Source organism: Pipistrellus hanaki (genome assembly GCF_964339955.1).
Source record: "Pipistrellus hanaki genome assembly, chromosome: X".
Classification (NCBI taxonomy): Eukaryota; Metazoa; Chordata; class Mammalia; order Chiroptera; family Vespertilionidae; genus Pipistrellus; species Pipistrellus hanaki.
Genome location: NC_140524.1, coordinates 9,190,078 through 9,204,890, shown reverse-complemented (window position 1 = coordinate 9,204,890; position 14,813 = coordinate 9,190,078). Strand labels below are relative to the sequence as shown.

The window sequence follows — 14,813 nt, the reverse complement described above, 5'->3', positions numbered from 1 at the left end:
ACAGCTAACACCCCAGGCAATTCTGATGTAGCTCATCCATATTGATTGCTAAGGAATCAATGTTTTAATCCAGTGGTTCTAGAAAGAACCCACCAAACTCTTGGTGGGTGGACATTTAAGCTCACTTCTCCATGATCATAAAATGAGAGAGTTCCTTAGGATATAGTCCTCTTTGGGCAATACAAATATATGCAATTTCTGGAAAACAAAACAAAACAAAACAAATATATGCAATTTCTATCTGTATCAACTGCCAGCAACCACCAACCAAGAGAAAGCAAAGGATGACAGTGTTATTGCTCACTATCAAGAACCAGACAATAAAATGCAGCAAAACCTTAAAGAGAAAAGCAATCACTTAAAGAAAAAATTTTTTTTTTGCCAGATTCCAATACAGTCACGTCATAAATTTTTTTCTAAAAGATCAGCAAATACAACCTCATAATTTTATAGATGAGAGTCAGAAAGGTGAAATCATATGAGTTGCATTGAAACTGGAGGTATAACAAAATCTAGGACACAATGACTCTTACACTTGCGTGTTTTTAATGACTCAATTACATATATTATTTGAGTTCCTTGAGAGCATGTGTCTCCAGTACTTAGCATACTTCTCTTGGCACATGATGCCTCAGTAAAAGTTTGTTGAATTTCTCTGTGTAATTGCAGGTACTTAAAATTAAAGTCATGGGGATAACTTCTAAAAAAAATTCTAGGCTGGCCAATGTGGCTCAGTGGGTAAGCATCAACTTATGAACCAGGAGGTCACAGTTCGATTCCCAGTCAGGCCATATGCCCTGGTTTCCGGCTCCATCCCCAGTATGGGGTATGCATGAGGCAGCTGATCAATTATTCTTTTAAATCATTGATGTTTCTATCTCTCTCACCCTCCCCCTTCCTCTCTGAAATCAATAAAAATATACTTTTTTAAAATCCTAGAATGTTGGTCTTTCTAATTTGGCAAGCTATAATTGTATGACTAACTCAATACATCTGGACAATTGAAACATGTTACCTTCATGACTGAAAAAAAAAAAAGAGGTTCCTTGTGTGGGACTTATTACATACGCAGTAACCTTTTTCTCTATTACATTCCTGTCTCACTCATCCTTTAAGACACAATTTTTAAAATATATTTTATTGATTTTTTACATAGAGGAAGGGAGAGAGATAGAGAGCTAGAAACGTCGATGAGAGAGAAACATCGACCAGCTGCCTCTTGCACACGCCCCACCGGGGATGTGCCCGCAACCAATGTATATGCCCTTGACCGGAATCGAACCTGGGACCTTTCAGTCCCCAGGCCGACGCTCTACCACTGAGCCAAACCGGTTTCGGCTAAGACACAATTTGACTGTGAAGTCAGCTATGAAGCTGCATTGTATAAAGGTATATAGGGGACTTTGAAGTCATTGAATTTGAATTTCAGCTTTGTTATTAACCTTTTTAAAAGGTCTTCAAACCTTATAGGGGTCTTCAAACTACGGCCCGCGGGCCACATGCGGCCTGCAGAGGAGTCTGATCCGGCCCACCAGGTTTTTTGGGCAGTGAGCGCAGCCGAGGTGTTACAGTAGGAATTAGTAGTTCATATAGTCCGGCCCTCCAGCTCTCTGAGGGACCGTGATCTGGCCCCCACTTTAAAAAGTTTGAGGACCCTTTATCCCTTTAAACCTAAGTTTTGTTACTATCTTTCACCATGTCCTTTTATATATCTGCATAAGGAGATGTCTCTGGATTATTTATAAAATTGTAGTTGCTGCTGAAATTTCAAGAGGTATACCTCAAGATGATATTATTCAGAGTTCATGGAATAGTAACTGAGACTAAGTATATATATATATATATATATATATATATATATATATATATATATATATATTTTTAAAAACAGAAGGTAAAAATACTTGCCTGACATTAAATAGAAACTCAACAAATGCAATCTCTAAGAGGGCAGGAACTGTGTTTTATGTACTCTTGTTTTAGTATCTTGGACATATCAGACACTCAATACATATATATTCAAGAAATAAAAGGGAATGTGTTTCCTTTCCTTCCTCTGCCTACTTGACATAAAATATCTATCATTCAATGATCACTGTACCATGCATACGTATTTTTCCACTTTACACCTCCACCCAGATTGCACACATATGGTTTTATCCTTGTTTGTAGTCACCCAGTTCAGCAGGTTTCAATAAATGTTTAGCCTGTATGTTGCTTCGATTTTTTTTAAGTTTCTATATGACTTTCTGTTATACTTAGAAACTTGCTGTCTTCCTACAAAAAGGTATTTCCACCTCTCAACAAAGTTAATGGTCTGCAAATCTGTGTGAAGATGTGGTAATCATTAATGCAGAGTTGAGCAATAGTGTATCCTAATGATCTTGCGAGCCACAGGATGTGAATGAATTTGTTACTTTTTTACAGAGCTTCAAAAACACTTTGAAATTACTCTCCAGAAGGGAGTCAGAGGGACAAATTAAAAATATGTATTTTTTATTTCCTTTGTGTGATATATGACACACAGCTTTCTTTTTTTAAAAAAAATTTTTATTGTTGAAAGTATTACATATGTCCCCCTTCTTCCCCCATTGACCTCTTCTAGCCCACCCCCAACCCCCACCCCAGGCCTTCACCACTATATTGCCTGAGTCCATGGGTTATGCATATATGCATACAAGTTCTTTGATGGATCTCTCTCCACTCACTCCCGCCTTCCCTTGGAGATTCTGCTCTCTGCTCCATGCTTCTATGTCTCTGGATCTTTTTGACAAACAGCTTTCAAATGCTCTAAGACGTAACATGAAAATCATTACCTTTACATGCAAGCTATCTGATGCTTTTATTCTTTTCCTTAGAGGGAACCACTGTGGCCACAGACTTGAAATGAGATTGAAGGCTGTAGGGGGAATTTTAGAAAGCCTTGAGATGCGTTAGGAAGAGCAAGGGTCCAGGGGGCAGCCACCTCAGCTTGTAGACCCCGCATTGCAGCCTCTAACTGCGGGGTGATTTAGAGCCTCACTGTATAAGACTCTAGAGATGAACTCCATCTGTGGTTTTGACCCATCATTTATTTTTTAAATATATTTTATTGATTTTTTTTTTACAGAGAAAAAGGGAGAGGGATAGAGAGTTAGAAACATCGATGAGAGAGAGACATCGATCAGCTGCCTCCTGCACACCCCCTATTGGGAATGTGCCTGCAACCAAGGTACATGCCCTTGACCGGAATCGAACCTGGGACCTTTCAGTTTATAGGCCGATGCTCTATCCACTGAGCCAAACCGGTTTGGGCTTGACCCATCATTTAAACCCCAGCCTCCTTTCTTTCATAGAAGTGCTCCAAGTGAATCTCAGAACCAATGGGGAAGGAGATAAAACCCCATCCACTCTGTGGGTTTTTTTGAGGAACAATGAATGAGACAAAAGAAAACCAAAGCTGACCTGGTCTACATGATGACTGTTACATCCCCATACCCGTTGAAAAGGTCATAGTTTCAGTCCATTTTCCACCTCTTTCTGCAACCCAGGACATGAGCTCACATTCAGTGGCCGCAATATCTAAGGAGAGCCGTCCTGCAGTCCCCAGTCCACTGGAGGGAACAGAACTACAGGGAGGGCACTCTACCCCATCCCCCCAGCTCTCATTTTGCCATAGAGCAGCTGCCTCCAGCAGTGACCACCTGGCCTGCCTGGTCCCTGTTCCCTGACCCTATCCCGACCCCCAATCCAAGCTCTGTGTGGCCTTGGGGACTGTGTACTCAGAAATACTTAACCATTCGCTAGCATTTACTCACTGTCTTCCAACAATTTTGCTGTGAAAGGTTGGCTCTCCTTAACCCCGCCCTCCCACCACACACACACACACACACACACACACACACACACACACACACACTCCTGGCGTCTTCTTAATGCTCCTGATCAGCTTTCAAGGAAACGTGGCTCAGGAGGCAGGAATGAAAATGGAGGAGGAGGAGGGAAGCAAACAGTTTGTGTATGGGTCTAGAACTGTTAGATTTAGCAAACCAACACCGATTGCCCACCGTTCCTTGCATTCTTTCTTAAGGTGGTGCTGAAATTTATGCAAGAGGGACTGGGTCAGGAAGCACAGATCCAGGCAAAGGAGGTTGATGATAATAATTTCTTGACACCATTACAGTGATGATTAAATGCAGTAATATATGTTTACCTTAGAATGCTATTTGGTACCAGAGAAGTGTTAGCCCTTCTCATTCGTATGCATTCTTTCAACAAACTCTAATTGAGCACCCACTCTGTGACACCTTGAGAAAGAAAGATGAACAGAAGCAATAAGATTCTGGCCCTCATGGGATTTGTATTTTCCACTACTGAATAAAATGTAATGGGACGGACAGACAATAAGCAAGTAAACAAAATAATTATTTTGATGATCCTAAATTTTGTAAAGAAAAGAAAATAGGAGCCCTAGCCGGTTTGGCTCAGTGGATAGAGCATGGGCCTGTGGACTGAAGGGTCCAGGATTTGATTCTGGTCAAGGGCACGTATCTCGGTTGCAGGCTCCTCACTGGCCCTGGCCCTGGTCAGGGCACGTGCAGGAGGCAACCGACAGGTGGTTTCTCTCACATGAATATTTGGCTCTGTATTTCCCTCTCTCAAAAAAAAAAAAAAATCAATAGAAAAATACCCTCACGTGTGGATTAATGAAAAAACAAACAAACAAACAAAAACCAGGAGAATGTATAGTGATCAGTGGACAGGGAAAGTCCCTCTGAAGAGGGGCAGTATAAACAGGAACCTGAATGACAAGAAAGACATATGCACAGATCTGGGGGTTCAGCATTCAGTGCTGAGTGAATGGCTGTTGTAAAAACTCAAAGGTGAGAACATCTTTGATGCATTCCAGGGTGGGAATCATGGACTTGCTACATGATCATGTCTCAGAGTAGTCTACAATTGCACATGTAGGGATAACTTATGTGAGCATCTGAATTCTCATGAAGAGTTGGAGAACAGGGAAAATAGGGCTATGTGTCCTGGATATTCTCTAATTATAAAAGTGGTTGCCGAAACCGGTTTGGCTCAGTGGATAGAGCGTCAGCCTGCAGACTGAAAGGTCCCAGGTTCGATTCCGGTCAAGGGCATGTACCTTGGTTGCGGGCACATCCTCAGTAGGAGGTGTGCAAGAGGCAACTGATGGATGATTATCTCTCATCGATGTTTCTAACTCTCTATTCCTCTTTCTTCCTCTGTGTAAAAAAAAAAAAATCAATAAAATATATATATATTTTTAAAAAGTGGTTGATGACCAATGCCCATTTATGTGTTGAGAAACAATCCCAGCCCCTTCCACCAACAAATATTAATAATTGGTTAAATGCTGAATGCGTGAGGAGTCAAATCCTAAGCAACTGGGAATAAACCAAAGTGGAAGGAAAAAAAAAAAGCCAAGTACAGGCCTCTTTACAGAGATACCAGGTCTTTGTGGTTTGCTATCCCGTTAGAATGTGGAGTTTTTACATCAAATTTGACGTGAGCCAACAGATGGGACATGCCTGGGTTTGATGCTGAGGACTTTGAACTGGACGTTAATGTTCCATCAGAATTTTAAAGCAAGATAATTTCAAATCGGAGCTTTCTTGCCCTCCATTTCATCATTTTTATAACTTGAGTCTAATCACTTGCTGATAGCAGTAATATCTACCTCAAAGTCATCACTATCTCTTACTTTTAACTCGATGACTAAGATCATTCAAATTCGCCCTTTTTGTAATTTGAGATCGCCTTTTGCTTTAGAAACCTCAAAATTTGTAAAAATGAGTTGCCTTGTTAGTACTTGCACCTCCATCTGCCGCACCGCACCTTGGGCTTGCCCTTCGTCCTGTTATTTTATTTTATTTATTTTATTATTTTATATTTTATTTTATTTTATTTTATTATTTTATTATTTTATTTTATTATTTTATTAATTTTATTTTATTATTTTATTTTATTTTATTTTATTATTTTATTATTTTATTATTTTATTTTATTTTATTTTATTTTATTGTTAACCCTCACCCAAGGATGTTTTTCATTGATTTCAGAGAAAGTAGAAGGGAGGAGGAAAGACACAGAGAGAAACATGATGTAAGAGAGACACATCAATTGGTCGCCTTCCATTCTGCTCCAGAGGGCTGGGGATTGAGCCTGCAACTGAGGTACATGCTCTCAACTGGAATTGAATCAGGGAGCCTTCAATCGTGGGCTGATGCTCTAGCTGACCCTCTATCCACTGAGCCAAACAGGCTAGGACTTGGTTCTGTCCTTTTAAAAATATTCCTGTTCTGTCAAGTGAGCCTTTTCTGTTTCACTCCATCCAGTCTAAGCTGTACCAGTAAGGAGAAAACATAGCGAGCTCCCAGCTTCTCTAGGACTAGAAATTAGTGGGGGGGAAAGGGAAATGGTTACAACATTTGGAATTTCCTTATTAATATTCTGTATGTTTCTTTCAAACTAAGAAAAGATAAAAGTCAAGCAGTCAGGGGAGGCAACATCTAGAACAGAATGAGAGGATCAAAATATGCCAACTTAGGAAGGAAAACACTTGAATAATTTTGCTAGACTAGAGCAGATATTTCTATATCAGGATGCTCATTGGGTTTTAGAAAAAGCTAAGGAAATTGCTCTCCAGATGGGAGTTGATCTCCCAAGTCTTTCTGGCTGGCAACAACCCTTGCGGCATCATTACAATATCATGTCACTTCACCTAGGAAGGGAAGCATCTACGACAACTCTGTTCGCTGGAGATCATCTTGAAAATGGGAGGCCAAATCTGAAAAGATACTTCCATGGAGACACATCCATGTGCCTCTATAATCTACAAAAACAGAGGCACATTCTGACAGGAAAAATGCTGTCCTGGGGAAAAATAAATATATATGGAGAAATGGGTCATCAGCTTTCCTTTGTTGCAGTGCTAAGAGGAGCAAGAAATTAGAATCACTTATATGGAAATTTGAAAACTGCCTTTATATATACAACTTCCCTCTGTGTATATAAAGGGAAAAATGCACTGACGTCTGGCAGTTTGTTTGGGAAATGCCTCCTGCAATTAGAGAGAAAAGTGGCTTACCAGAAAGTGAACATTCTATTACTGACTAGAGGCCTGATGCACAAAATTCGTGCGGGTGGAGGAGGGGGGTCCTCAGCCCAGTCTGCACCCTCTTGCAGTTCAGGACCCCTTGAGGGATGTCTCACAGTCTGGGACTCCTTGCTCCTTACTGCCTGCCTGCAGCGGAGGCAGGGAGAGGCTCCTGCTGCCACTGCTGAGCTTGCCAGCATGAGCCCTGCTTCTGGCTGAGCAGCACTCTACCTGTGGGAGCGCACTGACCACCAGGGCAGCTTCTGTATCGAGCATCTGCCCCCTGGTGGTCAGTGTGTATCATAACAACCTGTCATTCTGCTGTTTGGTCAATTTGCATATTAGGCTTTTATTATATAGGAAAGCTGCACACAGACACTGGAGGTTTAAATTAAAACAAGTCTGTGGCCGAAACCGGTTTGGCTCAGTGGATAGAGCGTCAGCCTGCAGACTGAAGGGTCCCAGGTTCGATTCCGGTCAAGGGCATGTACCTTGGTTGCGGGCACATCCCCAGTGGGGGGTGTCAGGGGGCAGCTGATCGATGATTTTCTCTCATCAATGTTTCTAACTCTCTATCCCTCTCTCTTCCTCTCTGTAACAAATCAATAAAATATATTAAAAAAATAAAAAATAAAGAACAACAAAGTAATAATAAAAAATAAAACAAGTCTGTGGTTGTTTTTTGTTTTGTTTTGTTTGTTGTTGTTTTCTGCCAACCAGCACCATGGCTATGTGTAGCCATTAGACTGAAATGTAATTTAAAAATTGGATGTTGTTAGTGCTTGGTATAGTATGAGAAGCATTCATTGTTCTATTGAAGATATAAAGAAATGGTATGTTTTGATATGATGAACAATCTTATTGCTATGTGGGACAAACAACTCTGAAGTAATCCACAATTGCTTTGCCAAGGCTGGTGCTGGAACCACTGATGGCTTAGATCTGTGGTCGGCAAACTGCGGCTCGCAAGCCACATGCGGCTCTTTGGCCCCTTGAGTGTGTCTCTTCCATAAAATATCACGGCCTGGGCGAGTCTATTTTGAAGGAGTGGTGTTAGAAGAAGTTTAAGTTTAAAAAATTTGACTTTCAAAAGAAATTTCAATCGTTGTACTGTTGATATTTGGCTCTGTTGACCACTGGCTTAGATCAACAGAAGAGGACATGTGATGACTGACTAGAATGAGCTGCAAAGAGAAACAAACTGTCTAATAGTCAAATATCAATGGTTTTATATATATTGATAACATGTTAGCTCCCTCTGCTGATTGTGAATTTCAAAGAAGAACACTCATTCTTCTTTAAAAGTATTTTTTATTGACTTCAGAGAGGAAGGGAGAGAGAGAGAGAGAGATAGAAACATCAACGATGAGAGAGAATCATTGATTAGCAGCCTCCTGCATGCCCCACACTGGGGATTGAGTCTACTACCCAGGCATGTGCCCAGCCATGAATCGAACCATGATCTACTGGTTCATAGGTCGACGCTCAACCACTGAGCCATACCAGCCACTCAAACACACATTCTTGATGTAAGTCTGTTTCAAGCATTGAAGAGAGGAAGAAAAGTCTCCCAAGTCCAAATATCCAGGAAAAAGAAGTATAAGCAGCAGTGGTGATTAGTGTTGAACTGCAATAATGTCAATGATTTTTTTTCAAGGTACTCATTTATCCATTTTTTTATTCAATGCCAATGATTTTTATGCCACAGTAATAGTCACTAGATTTGTTTGTGGACCATAAACAAACACATTGAGATCTGATTATAGTAAGCAGAACGTGAAACCAGGATATCCCACATCTGACTAGTGCTCTGTGTGGTATATATCTTATTTGAGCTCAACAGATATTTCTAGAGCATCTGGTACATGTGATCTGGTTTGTAATCCAGATTACATCTCTTCTTAGCTTTCTAATCTTTGTCAAGACCAGAAAATTTCTCATGTGTACAATAAGGAGACTGGATTTGGTTATCTAAAGTAAACCATCAGTTCTTTAATTCCAGGTTTGGTAGCTGCAGGAACTAAAATGGAAATTGAAACTTTGACTCCGCAAACTCAAGCTATCTAAAATCATGGATTATAAAGAAAGAGTTTCTATTCTTCAGTAACTTGATGAAATGGTAACAGAATTTCTAAATTGGAAAATTATAAAATTATAAAGTCACCTATTTGAACAGTTCTACATATATATACTTTAGTGTACATATCCAGAAGCATTTTTTTCTTGGAAACTAGCTAACACACCTTGAAAGCTGTACACATTAATTATTGCCAGAATACAATGTACTGGGAATGCTAAATAAGGCCTGATAATTTTTTAAACCCAGATATAAGATCATATCACTCCTTTGCTTGAACCTTTCTAATTATTTTTCATTACATCCCATATAATAAAAGGCTAATATGCAAATAGACCAAACAGCAGAACGACTCGAACAATCAAATAACTGAACAACCGATAGCTATGATGTGCACTGACCACCAGGAGGCGTGTGTAGAACATGGCGGGATGGTGGAACAGTTAAGCAGGGGCGCCAAACCAAGGTGGGGTGCTGGTCGCTGTCATTGGGGTAAGCCTTGGTGGTTACTGAAAATTCTTTGCTCCTGTACACCAAGGTCCCATCTGGTGCTTGCATCTGCTGTCAGTGCTGGCCCTGCTTGCACCCGCAGCTGGCACTGGAGCCACCACTGCACCCGCTTCTGGTGCCTGATGCTGGTCCCAATCACTAGGCACTATCAGTGGGTGTGAGCAGCGGCTGATGATCCCTACTGCCCTTGAGGGCTTTTCCACCTCCCCCTGCTCCTGAGGGTCGATTGGGGCAGCAACCGCTGCTCACACCCACTGCTGGCACTGGCCCCAATCACTCTGTGCCATCATTGGGTGCAAGCGGGGCATGCACTGTCAGTGCATGGGAGCAATGGCGGCGGGACTAGGGCTACTGGCAGACCAGGGACAGTGGACCAGATTCCACAGTGGGAGGGGCTGGGCAGAGATGCTGAGGATGGGCCGAAACCTGCCTCTGTGCCTACTGCAGCCTTATGGCCCACAGTTTCTTTCAAGGTGCATGAATTTGTGCACTGGGCCCCTAACACTATATAATGAAGAGCTAATATGCAAATAGGCCATCACTCCAACACACAAGATGGACACCCCCATGTGGACACAAGATGGCCACCACAAGATGGCCAGCAGGGGAGGGCAGTTGCAAAGGCACTGAGGCATGGAAGAGCATGCTAATGAGGTGCTAACTCTATATATGCAAGGACATTGTCTTTCTCATTCACTGTTTAGCTCCAGTGTCCAGAACAAGGCTGGCTCATAGTAAGTATTTCGTATACGTTTGTTGAAGGAATGGATGAATGGCTGGATGGCTGGATGGATGGGTGAATACCGCAATACAGGAGCAAACTTGAACACAGGATGTGTTGGTGAGAGAAGCAGAGTATAAAGCAGGAGAGATAGAGAGAGGTCAGTTCATGGAGACCTTCTCTTGGGACTTTATTTCCTATATAACAGGGAGGCAATGAAAGTTTTAAGTAGGATTTTGAAGTGAAGAGATTTCGTTTTAGATGCAATCTCAAGTGAGAAAAGGGAGTCGTGGTGAAGAAGATACAATAGGCACAGAGACATTAATTCTGATTTCTAGTGCCCAGATCACTTTAGTCACAATTCTCTGAATGTACTTCAGTTTCTCAATAGCCCATCCAAAGCTGGTAACAATAACTAAGATATAGTATATCCTGTACACGTTATAGAACCATGTGCATAGAACAACCAGTACTCTATTGTGTCATGCTTGAAAAAAATACTGAGGAATGGAGTGGGAGTAAATTGTACAAACCATCTCACCATTTCTTGTTTTTTTTCCCCTTTTATTTATCTCTAAATATAAACTAAATGAAAAAGTAAATGCTAGCTATCATCATTAAGACCTAATGAAGAGGAACACAATGCTTGTTTAATAAATACTTATCCTTGAGTGCTTACTCTCTGCCTGGCACTACTGCTTATTAAGCATGTCAATAATCCTTGAACATAGATACCATTATTATCCTCATTTTATTATTTATTTGGTTTTTAAATATATTTTTATTTTACTTCAGGGAGGAAGGGAGAGGGAGAGAGAGACAGAAACACCAATGATGAGAGAGAATCATTGATTGGCTGCCTCCTGCACACCCCACACTGTGGATGGAGCCTGCAACGTAGACATGTGCCCTGACCTGGAATAGAACCATGACATTCTGTTCATAGGTCAACACTCAACCTGACATTAGTATCACTGGCCTGACATTAGTATCCTCATTATTAAGATAAGAAAACTGAAGCTTGAAAGTAAAATATTTAGGAAATAGAATTAACGACTTGGTTATTGGAAGTGAACAGTGAGGGGTAAAATGATACTCAGTTTCCTAATGTGGGCAACTGATTGCATGGTTGTGCCAGTCACTGAAATGGGCAGAGGGGAGGAGGAGCAGGTTGTGGGAGAGTAGAGAGCAGACATGTATTAGGCCACTGAATACTATGTTAAGTTTTAGGTGCCTGAAAGAGATGCCCAGCTGTCATTAGATATTTTAGTCTCAGTTACAGTAATCTGGCCTTCCTGTATGTGGGGATAATAAGCATACTGACAACTAAAGCAATGGAATCGTTAAAATTACCCCAAAAGTGTGAAGAGTAAGAAAAAAAAAAGTCTAGAGCAGAAAGAGTCCTATGGAACATGAACATTTCAAAGGAAAATGAGAAACTGCACAGAAGTGAGAGAAACCAGGGGGGTGCAACATCTTAGAAAGGCTAAGAGACTAGAAGGTGCTATGAAATGAATGTTTGTGCTCTCCACCCAAATTTATATATTTGAGCTCAAATTATCAAGTGATGGTATCTAGAGGTGGGGCCTTTAGAAGGTTAATTAGGTCGTGAGTGTGGAGCCCTCATGAATGGGATTAGTGCCCTTGTAAAGATGGGAAAGTGAGGGTGTCTCTTTGCCTTGAGAGGATACGGCAAGAATACAGCAGTCTGCAAACTGGGAAGCAGGTCCTCACCAGAACCTGATCATACTGGCACCTGATCTGAAACTTGATAGCCTCCCAAGCTGTGAAGAATAAATTTCTGTTGTTTAAGCCTTCCGATCTGTGGTATTTTGTTAAAGCAGCTGGAACTAAGATTTCAAGGAAGAGGGAATAATCTACGCAAAGTCCTGCAGAATCAAGGTATGGTAATGGTCGAAAAGTGTCTATTTGTTTTAGTAACATTATTGAGAATTTTGACTGGAAAGGAGAGGTGGGAGAAAGACCAGAAGGTTAAGTCTGTGTGTGTAAGGGGTTTGGAGGGTGTGGGGTTGAGGAAGATGATTTTGGAATATTTTAGATGAGAGAAACTTTTACAGTCTTTAAGTGTTGATAAGAAAAAGCAAATTAGCAGGGAACCATTGAAAAGCCAGGAGATGAAAGAATTCATCAGTGGACCTAGACTCAGAGTTGACCAAAAGGAATGGGGATGTCAAAGCAGATGGGGGAGCTTAGATCAAACTAGTGATTGGGCATTGACCTATGAACCAGGAGGTCGCAGTCAGATTCTCAGGTTGTGGGCCCAATCCCATTCTCTCTCCTCTTTGATGTTTCCATCTCTCTCTCCCTCTCCCTTCCTCACTGAAATAAATAAAATATATTTTTTAGAGTAGTAGTAGTAGTAACAGTAGTTGTTGTTATTGCCAAAGAATGGGATAAAGGAAGCAGGTCCTCACCAGAGGGTTCCAAAGAGGTTAGAAATTTTTGTGGGTAAATTAGAAGGAATCCCTGCCAAATGAATTCTATTTTGTAGGTATGTACATTACCTGCTGAGACTAAGCAGGCAGTTGGTGGGACATGATTGGCTCTTCACTTATCCAGCCAACTCAGTGCTGGTAGACGCTTTGTGCCATGGCAGCCTCTCGTTTTCCTGGAGGAATAAATAGCGCTTGACGTCCTTTCAGCCAGGTATGGACTGAGCATGTGACAGTCACTAGGCTCTAACCCGGTCGGAACTACCACTCCCGGAATGCAGCGCGGCTCCTGGGAAGTGCGGCGCGGCTGGGAACGCACAGGCCCCGCCCCTCCGCCGGCTCCCATTGGAGGAACGCTCACATTCCCAGGAGGCCGCGCGCGGGCGGGGCTCCATACCCGGAAGCTGGCGGCGTCCGGGTCCCAGCCTTTTCTGGGAGCTGGGAGTTAGAGACCCTCCGCTGAACCGCCCCCGGTCCGGAGCCCGTGCGCTCTCAGGGGGCGTCCGGCCAGGTAAACGGAGCGGGGCGCTCGGCGGCAGGCGGGGAGCGACAGCGGAGGGAGGGCCGAGATGTGGACCCGGACGTGCCGGGCTAGAAAGAGGAGGCAGTGCTTAGGGTGACTTGGGCTTCTCTGTCGTCGACAGTTTGGTCAGCCGGGTGACAGTTTTGGCGAAGTGAGCGTGACGCCACGGAAAAGGCCGCGAGATAAAGAGTGTCAGAATGCGTCACGTACCGGAGGGGGACAGATGACAGCTTGAATTAAGCTGGCATTCAGCCTCTGGACATCCCTTAAGTTTTCTGAAAACTCCCCTTGACGCCCTTGCTTTTATGACGTCACGTTGTGCTCGTCCTCCCTCATCCCGGGCTCCTACGTGGGTCTCTAGCCCTCCCCGTGCCCATCCTCCACCCCTCAGGGTTGACACTCTCCCTCCTCAGTTGGGTTAGGAACTCTGACTTCCACCCACTATTTTCTCGATGTCAGACATGTATGATGTTGTTATTGGCCAATATGGAACAAACTCTGACCGTGTAATAGGATGGAGCCCCCAACCTGGGAATCTAACTGTGACCTCCTGGTTCATAGGTCAACGCCCAACCACTGAGTAACTACTCTACTTGGATCTAAGCTCCCCCATCTGCTTTGACATTCCCTCTTGTCCATGCTTTACATCTCCCTCCCCCAGAACACCCCCAGTCAGTTGTCAACCCCTTTTCCGTCTACCTGTACCTCCATTGTCCCATCCAGGATCCCAGAGGATACTGTCATGAGTGGGACTTTCTTTCCCTTTGAATAGCTGTGTCTGAGAGCACTTCTTGGACAGCTGTTCTGGGTGAGACACTCTTGGGATATAGCTGGAAACAAGACATAGGAAATCGCTACTCAGTAGCTTACATGCAAGGGATATAGCTGGAAACAAGACATAGGAAATCTACATGTTTGGGAATGAAGAATAAGATGATCATGTTAGATGGTGGCAGTGGTAGTCAGTGTAACATAAAACAAATGGTTGACTTGACAGGGCAGGCTACTGTTCTGAGAAGTTCAGGGCAAAAGGGTTGGGTCTTAGAGACCCAAAAAGAATATTTACAATACCAGCAAGAACAGTCTTGAGCTGTGACTAGACTTAAGGCTTTTCATAAACACTTCTTCTTTTCCTCTGTCATATCAGCGTCTGTTCTTCACCCTTCTGTCTCCTCCAACGTTATTACATCAGAATTGGTGGTTTATCTGTCGTTGGTTTATTTCCTCCTCAGACCCAGGCAAAAGAGTTGGGGAGTGGATTATTCTCAGATCAACTGTTTTATCTTAGTTGGCAACAAACATTCTCTTTACCAGATCCTACTAATAAAGTTATCCATCATTTATAGTATATTTATTTTTTCCCAATGATTTTTTATATAATTTTTTATTGATTTCCGAGAGTAAAGGAGAGGGAGAGAGAGAGA

General features: G+C 42.4%; 1 protein-coding gene across 1 annotated transcript in view; it reads left to right on the top strand.

Moving 5' to 3' along the window:
• The first annotated feature begins 13,231 nt into the window (after positions 1-13,231).
• VAMP7 (vesicle associated membrane protein 7) overlaps positions 13,232-14,813 on the top strand; it is a 37,907-nt gene continuing 36,325 nt past the window's right edge. Inside the window, exon 1 of the mRNA XM_084871162.1 lies at positions 13,232-13,377. The gene's annotated coding sequence lies outside the window, so the exon portion shown is untranslated. The remainder of the gene's footprint in view (positions 13,378-14,813) is intronic.